Raw genomic sequence first — 11,491 nt, forward strand, 5'->3', positions numbered from 1 at the left:
GTCTCCGTGTGTTGTTCTCGTTGTCATGCATCTCATATCATGTCATCATGTGCATTGCATTTGCATACGTGTTCATCTCATGCATCCGAGCATTTTCCCCATTGTTTGTTTTGCAGTCCGGCGCTTCGTTCTCCTCCGGTGGTCATTTCTACCTTTCTTTCGTGTGTGGGGATTAAACATTTCCGGATTGGACCGAGACTTGCCAAGCGGCCTTGGTTTACTACCGGTAGACCGCCTGTCAAGTTTCGTATCATTTGGACTTCGTTTGATACTCCAACGGTTAACCGAGGGACCGAAAAGGCCTCGTGTGTGTTGCAGCCCAACACCCCTCCAATTTGGCCCAAAACCCACCAAAACCTTCTCCATCACCTAGAGCGTTCGATCACGATCGCGTGGCCGAAAACCGCACCTCATTTGGACTCTCCTAGCTCCCTCTATGCCTATATATAGAACTCCCTCCAAAATTCACGGGCGAAACCCCAACTCTCTTCCTCTCCTCGCGACTGGACAAAAATTCCGCCGCCGGACACGTCCGATTCCACCCTCCGCCGCCACGTGTCATCGTCTGGTTCGCCGCCGCTCGGTGCCCACTTCGCCGCGCCGCCGGGCCCGGAGAGCCCGCAACCGGCCCCCGCGGCCCATCTAACGCCGCCGCCCGAGCCCGCGGGGAGACCGGATCCGCGCCGCCCGGACCTCCCTTGCGCCGCCGCCCACCGTCTCGTCGCCGGTCTTCCCCGACGCCGGTGACCGCCGACGACGCCGCGCCCCACTCCGCCTGCTCCGCCGCCGACCACCGCCCGCCACGCCGCTTCCTCCTCGCCGGCCGACTACCACCCACCTCGCCGCCCTTCTTCCCCGTCAAGTCCGGCCACCACCGCGGCTACTCCGGCAAACAGGTCTCCGGCGAACCTCGTAACCCGCGCTGGATCTGGATCTGGTTATTCTCACAGTTGACTTTCTCTCAAAACCCTAGTTCAAATGCCCTTGTTCTTAGCATCGTAACTCCGCATCCGTAGATCCCTTTTGGGCATATAGCACATCAAAATGTTCGTCTCAGAGAGCACATCATTTCATCTCATTGCATCATTTTCATTTGAGTTCATCTTGATGCCCGAAATGCTGTTAGAAGAGTGCTACTTGAGTTAATTGTCAGATCTGCTGCTCCATTTAGATATTTGTCATTTTTGCCATGATTATTGTGTGCGTGATATGCCCATGAGCTCTACATATGTTTTGTTAAGGGTTTTGCCATATTTCCAGAGGTGCAACCCATGTATTTTTGTGATGTGTGTGGTGACTAGCACAAGCTTGCAAAGTGAGGAATTTGCTAATGCTGATCTCAGGGACTTAGCATTTCCACTAAGTCCTTGAGCTGTTTATCTCATATGGCCATATGTTCATGTTGTTTCCTAGTGATCCGTGCCTCTTTTGAGGATGATCAGTAAGGATGTTTTGCTAATCTTGTAGTTCTCTATCCATCCATGTCTTTGTTTGCAATTATGGAGCACCCTAGCTTCAGTCAATCGAGCTCTACTTTTGTCATTTCGTGAATCTGGGCAGATTGTCTACTTGTTAGCGATTTTGCCGAGGATGTTGTAGTTGATCCGTGCATGCTATGGTATTGATCTTGCCATGTCTAGATTGTATTTTGTGTATTCTTAATGGGTGTATGCTTAGTTTGCCATGACTTGCTCTGTAGTGAGTGCATCGAGCTCGTAAACATGCCTACTTGCTATATGTTTTCAGCATGTTCCAGTTTTCACTAAGTCTGAGAACTGATTATGTTTTTGCCATGTTCACATGCTTGCAATTGTATTTTCTGATCCCTTTTGGCTCAAGGTCACTAAGGGACTTTTGTTAAGCTCTTTGAGTAGATCCATGCCATGCTTTACTTTGCCATGTTCAGGTCCTGTAGCATATAGTTTTCATGCTCCGAAGAGTGCTATCCGATCTGAAATTCCAGACAAGTGTCAATTTCTCTAAGTCTGAGATCTGTTTGTCATTTGCATTTTTTCCATGCTTGTTTGAACCTGTTATTGGATGATTTGGCCGTAGCTCAGTGCTAGACTTTTGTTAAGCATCATGAATGGATCCCTGCCATGTATTTTGATGCCATGGTTGGGTGCTGTAGCATGTTCATCTTGTTGCATTTAGATGGCTACTTGCTGTAAATCGCAGACCGGTGCCATATTTGAATCGCTTGCCATTTCCAAACCATAACTCCGATTCCGGCGTTCTTTATATCGTTTTCAAGCGATTTCATCTCATCTTTCCAGTGGCACACTTGGTTTTCCAAGTTGAGGCCAGTTTCATGCATTCCTTGCCAAATCTTGCATATGCATCCCGCATCGCATCCCGCATAGCATATCATCCTTGTATCATATTGTTTGAGCTTTGCACGTGGTTGATTGTGTTCCGTTTGCTTGTTTGTCTTGTTTGGGTAGAGTCGGGAGACGAGTTCGCTAACGAGGAGTCCGTTGAGTTTGCCTTCGAGGATCCAGCCAACTTTGACAACTTTGCAGGCAAGATGATCATACCCTCGAAATCACTACTATCTTTGCTTTGCTAGATGCCCGCTCTTTTTCATGCCCATGCTACGATGCCTACCACTTGCTTTCAAGCCTCCCAAATTGCCATGTCAAACCTCTAACCCACCATGTCCTAGCAAACCGTTGATTGGCTATGTTACCGCTTTGCTCAGCCCCTCTTATAGCGTTGCTAGTTGCAGGTGAAGATTGGAGACCGTTCCTTGTTGGAACATTATTTACTTGTTGGGATATCATTATATTATCTTGTTATCTTAATGCATCTATATACTTGGTAAAGGGTGGAAGGCTCGGCCTCTCGCCTAGTGTTTTGTTCCACTCTTGCCGCCCTAGTTTCCGTCATATCGGTGTTATGTTCCCGGATTTTGCGTTCCTTACGCGGTTGGGTTATAATGGGAACCCCTTGATAGTTCGCCTTGATTAAAGCTTTTCCAGCAATGCCCAACCTTGGTTTTACCATTTGCCACCTAGCCTCTTTTTCCCTTGGGTTTCCGGAGCCCGAGGGTCATCTTATTTTAGCCCCCCTGGGCCAGTGCTCCTCTGAGTGTTGGTCCAAACTAGAGTCCTGTGCAGCGCCCCCTCGGGGAAACTCGAGGTTTGGTTTTTGTTGTATGGAGCGCTCATCTGAGTGTGCCCTGAGAACGAGATATGTGCAGCTCCTATCGGGATTTGTTGGCACATTCGGGCGGTGTTGCTGGATTTGTTTTAACCTGTCGAAGTGTCTTGAAGAACCGAGGTACCGAGTCTGATCGGAACGTCTTGGGAGGAGGTCTATTCCTTCGTTGACCGTGAGAGCTTGTCATGGGCTAAGTTGGGACTCCCCTGCAGGGATTTAAACTTTCGAAAGCCATGCCCGCGGTTATGGGCAGATGGGAATTTGTTAATGTCCGGTTGTAGATAACTTGAACCTTAACTTAATTAAAATGAATCAACAGTGTGAGTTACCATGATGGTCTCTTCTCGGTGGAGTCCGGGAAGTGAACACGGTGTTGGAGTAATGCTTGCACAGGTTGTTCTCTAGTTTCTCACTCGCGCTTTGCCTCCTCTTCTCGCTCTCTTTTGCGAACAGGATAGCCACCATATATGCTAGTCGCTTGCTGCAGCTCCACATATTTTACCTTGCCTTACCTATTAAGCTTAAATAGTCTTGATCGCGAGGGTGCGAGATTGCTGAGTCCCTGTGGCTCACAGATTACTTCCAAACCAGACGCAGGGCCTGATGATTCCGCTCCAGGTGACGCGCTTGAGCTCAAGTGGGAGTTCGACGAGGACTCTCAACGATACTATGTGTCTTTCCCTGATGATCAGTAGTGGTGCCCAGTTGGGGGTGATCGGGACCGTGTCGCGTGTGGGGTTATCTTTTATTTTGGCGCCGTAGTCGGGCCATGAGTGTTTGGATGATGTAATGTTATTTATGTACTTTGATTGACGTGGCGAGTGTAAGCCAACTATGTTATCTCCCCTTTATTATTTATATTACATGGGATGTTGTGAAGATTGCCTAACTTGCGACATTGCTTTCAATGCGGTTATGTCTCTAAGTCGTGCCTCGACACGTGGGAGCTATAGCCGCATCGAGGGCGTTACAACAACATTTTTGGGGGTGTTACTCGAGTAACGAGCCGCAATCTTCAGGGTGAAAGCCCAAGGTCTGACCTTCATTGATTGTACCTGGCAATGGTCGTGTGAAGGCATTGTTTTTGGGATCTCAGACTCTCTTCAGGGAGAAAACTCAAGATCCTTGATCGTGCGACGGCAACGCTTGAGCATTGTTTCCTTCTTGGAGGCGTCATTTTTGGAGAACCTTCTTCGAGTGTCCAGGTGTTGTATTTGGTGGTGGTTAGAGAGTCACTGTTGCGAGTGTTTCATCACTGCGACGGGTTCTTTATTTTTTTTCTCTCTTTTTTTATTTTTGTTTTTGGCTGCGTGCATCCCTGATGTCTTTTGATATCTTGTTGATGCAGAGGCCGGATGTAATTGATATCTTCGCAATATTAATATATTCTCTTTATCAAAAAAGAAATATAAATTACATGTGTAATTAACTAGCTAATTACAGTAAACAATAACACACAAATAATTGTAGGAGGCTGTATAAGTAGATTTCTACGAGAAATTCTCCACCTTGTTGAAATATAAATTGAGGATCATGCAAACTAAGTTGTGTAGCATAATTAGATAAGCAGAAATGCCCCTTTAGGTCGCTTGCTTTGTAATAAGCACACGAGAACATCAACCATATGATGATGCAATGCCCCTTCGCGCGTCAGTTCTGGTTCTTACTCCTGAGTGATGTTGGCCTTGGCCTACCTACTCCTGGATCGGACAATCTAGCGAGTGACTGGGGGCGTTCCAGACCAAAATCCGAGAAGCGTTGATGATTATCATCTTGGGTTTCCGCAAGCTATGGTTAGAGAAATGCGCAAGACTTTGAGGAAAAGATAAAGCCGGTGCATCGCGTAGTTAGCTTAGCTCTAGATGATTACAAACTTTGGCGGCAGGCTAAGAAAGGTAGTGTGACGTCCCCGAATTGACCGAACACTGATCATACACGCAAACGTGTACGATCAAGATCAGGGACTCACGGAAGATATCACAACACAACTCTACAAATAAAATAAGCCATACAAGCATTATATTACAAGTCAGGGGCCTCGAGGGCTCGAATACAAGAGCTCGATCATAGACGAGTCAGCGGAAGGAACCATATCTGAGTACAAACATAACTTAAATAAGTTTGCCTTAAGAAGGCTCGCACAAACTGGGATACAAATCGAAAGAGGCACAGGCCTCCTGCCTGGGATCCTCCTAAACTACTCCTGGTCGTCGTCGGCGGCCCGCACGTAGTAGTAGGCACCTCCCGAGTAGTAGCAGTCGTCATCGACAGTGGCGTCTGGCTCCTGGACTCCAACGTCTGGTCGCAGCAATCGGGTATAGAAAGGGGGAAAAGGGGAGCAAAGCAACCGTGAGTACTCATCCAAAGTACTCGGAAGCAAGGAGCTACACTACATATGTATGCATTGGCATCAAATGGAAAAGGGGTAACATATGTGGACTGAACTGCAGAATGCCAGAATAAGAGGGGGATAGCTAGTCCTATCGAAGACTACGCTTCTGATAACATCCATCTTGCAGCAGAAGAAGAGAGTAAATGGTAAGTTCACCAAGTACCATCGCATAGCATAATCCTAACCGATGATCCTCCCCTCGTCGCCCTGTGAGAGAGCGATCACCGGTTGTATCTGACACTTGGAAGGGTGTGTTTTATTAAGTATCCGGTTCTAGTTGTCATAAGGTCAAAGTACAACTCCAAGTCGTCATGTTACCGAAGATCGCGGCTATTCGAATAGATTAACTTCCCTGCAGGGGTGCACCACATTTCCCAACACGCTCGATCCCCTTTGTCCGGACACACTTTTCTGGGTCATGCCCGGCCTCAGAAGATCAACACGTCGCAGCCCTACCTAGGCACAACAGAGAGGTCAGCACGCCGGTCTAAATCCTATGGCGTAGGGGTCTGGGCCCATCACCCATTGCACACCTGCACGTTGCGATGGCGGCCGGAGAGCAGGCCTAGCAACCTCCATTACAAAGGAAGTTACGTTACGCGGTCCAACCCGGCGCGCGCCGCTCAGTCGCTGACATCACGAAGGCTTCGGCTGATACCACGACGTTGAGTGCCCATAACTGTTCCCGCATAGCTGGTTAGTGCGTATAGGCCAGTGGCCAGACTCAGATCAAATACCAAGATATTGTTAAGCGTGTTATCTTGAAGTAACCACGAACGTCGACTAGGGCCAGGCCCACCTCTCACCTGGGTGGTTTCAACCTGCCCTGTCGCTCCGCCACAAAGATCGGTCGGGGGCCATCGGGAACCCAGGCCCACCACTACCTGGATGGAACCACCTGCCCCTTCAGTTCCCACATGGGAATCACTTGCGGGTACTCAACGAGCCGACCCAACTTTAGTCACCACCTGTATAGCATGTATATATGTATGTATATACCCGTGATCACCTCCTGAGTGATCACGGCCCGATAGTATAGCATGGCAGACGGACAAGAATGTAGGGCCACTGATGAAGTACTAGCAACCTATACTAGGCATGTAGGATTGCAGGTAAGGTATCAACAGTTGTAGCAACAATGACAAGCTATGCATCAGAATAGGATTAACGGAAAGCAGTAACATGCTACACTACTCTAATGCAAGCAGTATAGAGGAGAGTAGGTGATATCTGGTGATCAAGGGGGGGCTTGCCTGGTTGCTCTGGCAAGAGAGAGGGGTCGTCAACACCGTAGTCATACTGGGTAGCAGCGGCGTCGGTCTCATAGTCTATCAGAGAGAAGAGGGGGAAGAAACAATAAATATTAAGCAAACACATGCATAGCGATGCATGACATGACAAGTATTGATGCTAGGGGTGCCCTAACGCGGTATGAGGTGGTACCGGTGAAGGGGGGAAACATCCGGGAAAATATCCCTGGTGTTTCGCGTTTTCGGACAAATAAACCGGAGGGGGAAAGTTGCGTGTTCGCTATGCTAGGGATGCGTGGCGGACGAACGGGTTGCGTATCCGGGTTCGTCTCGTCGTTCTAAGCAACTTTCATGTACAAAGTTTTTTCATCCGAGTTATGGATTATTTTATATGATTTTTCAAAGTTTTAAACATTTTCTGGAATTATTATTTACTTGAAATTAAAAGGTTAAATTGCTATGGGTACACAGAAGTGTACCCAGCAAAGTGGACAGAGGCTCACGGTGGGTCCCAGTTGACTGCCCAGTCAGCAGTCAACTGGAGACTTTGACTGGTCAAAGGGCTAGTGGGACCCGCATGTCATTGATACATATTTTACTAAATAACACTTGATTAACTAATCTGGTTGATTAGGTTATTAAGCAGGTTATTTAAGTTAACTAATTAACTTACTAACTAATTAATTAACAATTATTATTTAATTAACTTTTTTGTTTTCCTTTTTTAAGGGCCGACCCCACTGGCCAGAGGCACAGCCGGCCTCCAGGCTGTTGCTTGCCATGGGCATGCGGGCGCAGAGGCACCGACGGCCACGAGAAGAGGCCGGCGCGGTGGCCAACGAGCAGGGGCGGGTGTGGGTACGCGCAGGGTAGAGGGCGGCTGCACAGCACACGGCAACAGGCGGGGGCAGCTGCGGCGAAGGGCTCCGGCGGCAGCGGCAGCCGCTGGCGATGCCGTAGACGAAGGCGGGCGGCGTCGGAGGCGGGAGCGCGCGCAGGGCTGCGGGCGCGCTAGCTGCAAGCGACCGGAGGGGGCGGCGGCAGCCGGAGGCAGGTGATGAGCGCGGGAAGTGCCGGCGAGGCTGCAGGCGGCGGTGGAGGCAGTGGCGGTGGCCGAAGCAGCAGGGGGTGACGATGGGGAAGCGGGAGGTCACGGCAGGAAGGGGCGGACGTTGGTGCGACTGCCGAGCGGCAGGGTGCCGGCGGTAGCGGCAGGGCTGCACGGGCGGTGGTGGCGCCGGCGGAGATGAGCCGCGGCGCCGGGCGAAGCAGAGCAGGGGGACGGGGTACAAGCGGCGACGGAACGGGTGATTGGCGCGGGGCGTGCGGAGGCCGGCGAGCGTGGCGGTGCGGCCGCAGTAGGCAGCAGGCAGCAAGCGGAGCTGCAGCGGGGCTTGGGGTGCGAGGAGCGGCGCTCGCGACGCGTGGGCGGGCGACAACGACGAAGCAGCGGGGTCGCGGGGCGACGGCAAAGCAGCGCGCAGTAGCACGCATGTGAGCAGCTAGCGACAGAGGACGGCAACGGCAGCCACGGCACGACAGAATGTCGACGGGGAAAAGAGGGGAAGTGGAGAGGGGATCACAATGAGCTAGGATCACAATGTCGACGCATGGAGGCTCGGTGACGACGCATCCGGCGGAGGTCGCCGGCGGGTGCAAGGTTGAAGTCGATGGCGAACAGCTCGATGCAGGGGCGAGGAGCTCGAGCTGGTCATTGTAGACGATGCGGTAGACGACGGCGCTTCTCGGGGACAACCTCTCACGGCACGGGGGCGACGGTGGCCACGGGATCTCGAGGTGCACGGCGACTGCAGCGTTCGGGGAGGAGCAAGCGCGCGAGCGAGAGGGGAACGAGCGAGGGGGAAGGGAAATATCTGGGGTGCTGACAAGGCCGAGAGACGGGGGGTTGGCCTTATCCCCTCAGCTTCGTGGGTTGGCTCGAGTGGGCCGAGGCCCACGGGAACAGGGAAGGGGGTTTCCTTTTTTTCTTTTAACCTTTTCTAGTCTATGTTTTGCACTTTACCAATTAGCAAATGAGTTTGGTAAAATGTGGAGATGGACACCTAATTAGTATTGCAATATTAGGTGCTGCCACAAAAAGGTTGACACTCCAAATATTAGTTTATATTTTTATAACTTTATAAAAGGCATTTAATTAATTGTTTTTGCTGTTGTTTTATTTATTTTAGAGCATTTAGGCATTTTATAAAAATGTGGTTTCTTCACCATATGTACATATGATTTATTTGTCACATCCAAAACATTTTAGTTTTAAAGTTTGGAAACTTTTATTGTTCGACTTAAATTTGAATTTTGAATTAGAATCGGTTTCGAACTAACGCGAGATTAGCAACAGTAATCAAAGTGACGTGGAATCATTAGCAGAGATTCACTGTAGCTTAATTATCCGGGCGTCACAAATCTCCTCCGCTATAAGAAATCTCGTCCCGAGATTTAAGTGGGGAAGTAAGGGAGAAGGGATTTGGTTGCGAAACTCTAACAAGTATTCTCGGTCTTAGTGTCTCTTCTCAAAGAGGTCGATCCATTACATTGATGTCTTCATTTCTCTGCTTGAGATCATCTTGATGAAGTAGTCATCCTTTCTTCGGGAATTTCCTTTGAACTTACGAAAATGATAAGGGGTAGCTTCGGAAGAACTTTACAAGGTTGACTATCTGTTAGACAACTCAGGGAATGTGGCAGAAAGTATCTCTTGAATTGAAACTTAAGAAAATATCGAGAGGAAAGTAAGGAGGTATCATGGGAAGTTTCGAGCGGGCACGCAATCTTTCGATGCCTGTTACAGGGCGTTGAAGGGGTTCAAAGCAACGGGAATAAGTATTGTGTCTAATACCAGAATTGATGATCTCTCGGAAGGTGGCTCGTGAATTACATACGAGGCCACGCGTGAGGAACAACCTTGGGAATAGGGGGTGTATAGGAGAGCCAGGTTTCGATCGTGTGGAACTGTGGGTTATGGCCCACCATGTGGGTTAAAAGCAGGAAGGCGCTAACATTTGCACGGTCAAGATAGCAAAGTATGTCAGAGGATAGCCTGTCAGTTTTGTTGGCAACAAAGTTGGTACCTAGGGAGAGGGACGAAGAGAACCATTCTCCTGCTCGTTGAACGAGGCGGACCAATAGGCAAAGTTCTCGTCAATCGGTGGTTACCGGAATGTCATCAAGAATAGTAACAGGGCCTTACTGACAGAGTTGTACACCAAGGTGTTTACATAAGCAGGAGATTATTATTGCTTAGATCATATAGACCTCTAGAAAGGTTAAACCAAACAATCGAAAGGATAATATGTTTATCAAATTAAACAGAACAATGGAAAGGAAAATTTGTTTAAACACATATTCCAGGGGTATATCCCTCCCAAGGAGAAACAGAGCATGATATCCATGACAGGATAGAAGTAGAAATTCATTTAGGTAAGGGGAGAGAAATTTTATGACATTACCGATACAACGGTATTTGGGTAATTTCAACAAGAAACATTTAGCATGGTGCTTCAAATGTTTTTATTGAAAATCGGAGTACCATAGACATGCTTCGAGATAGCACTGAATGGTCTTCAAGCAAAGGCCAGACCTTGGATACACAAAGGATCCATCAGGATCAACTTATAGAATAAGTCTTACAATTTCCTCATGGAAGAATGGTTAACCTTGCTAAGATGGAAACCATAACAATAGGGCCTCCGGCCAGGTGTGCTAGGCATGACATCACCTTACCGATATATAAGGACCAATGTCATAACTCTTGGAAATAAGTCCCAACCATCATATCTGACCGAGGTTCAGTTCTGATTGGTGCCAGGATACCTCAGACTCGGGATGCCTGAGAATAAGAGGTGCAACACAAATTGTTGAAATGACATTGTAAGATTCTCGGGAATTGAACTATGGAAGCGAGTTCCGAAACAAGAGTTCATCGTTAAACCAAGGAGAGGATAAGGAGGTGGCTGATGGACTCAGTGACAATTCATCGAGATTTCCAGAAGATGGATTTCCTCAATCATGGGAACAAGGAGATAACAGCTGTCAAATCAAATGATATAATGATGTATGCTGGAGGAAAAACATACATAATTAAACATTGGTTGAATGGTGCACCCGAAATATGGGCTGGGTAGCACGATCAATGTTAGAATGATGACTCGATAACGAAACTATCGGCCATTCACTTTGAAACAATAGGGTTGCTAGAGATATTAAATTCTCACAACAGAGTTCACTCAACACAGGGGGGCAAGAAAGAATGGTGATGGCGAGAAGCATCACCGTATTAAGAATTTCATAAGAGGTGGTGAAACTCTCACAACATTCTTGACATAAAAGATGGTAATACTCCAATGTAAAGAAGAACAATTGCTGGATAGCAAGGAACTCAAGGTGTAACACAAATCAAGAACAAGTTTGTGTTGAAAGGAAGGTAAGGATGTTGTCGATGGTAACTCAAATTACCAAGGAATGAGGATGGCACTTATCATCAAGAATTCCATTGATATCCTGGAAGGAGTCAAAATGTTGATGATAATCACGACAATTTGTTGTCAATAGGATCCACGAAGAAGCGATTGAACAGCGACTGCATCAAGCAAAAAGGATGGATGCATCAAAATATTATTGGAGCCATAGATACGATACAAACTCGGGGTCAAGTTTGTTGTTCGAGGTGAAA

This window comes from Triticum urartu, chromosome 6 (assembly GCF_003073215.2).
Source record: "Triticum urartu cultivar G1812 chromosome 6, Tu2.1, whole genome shotgun sequence".
NCBI lineage: Eukaryota > Viridiplantae > Streptophyta > Magnoliopsida > Poales > Poaceae > Triticum > Triticum urartu.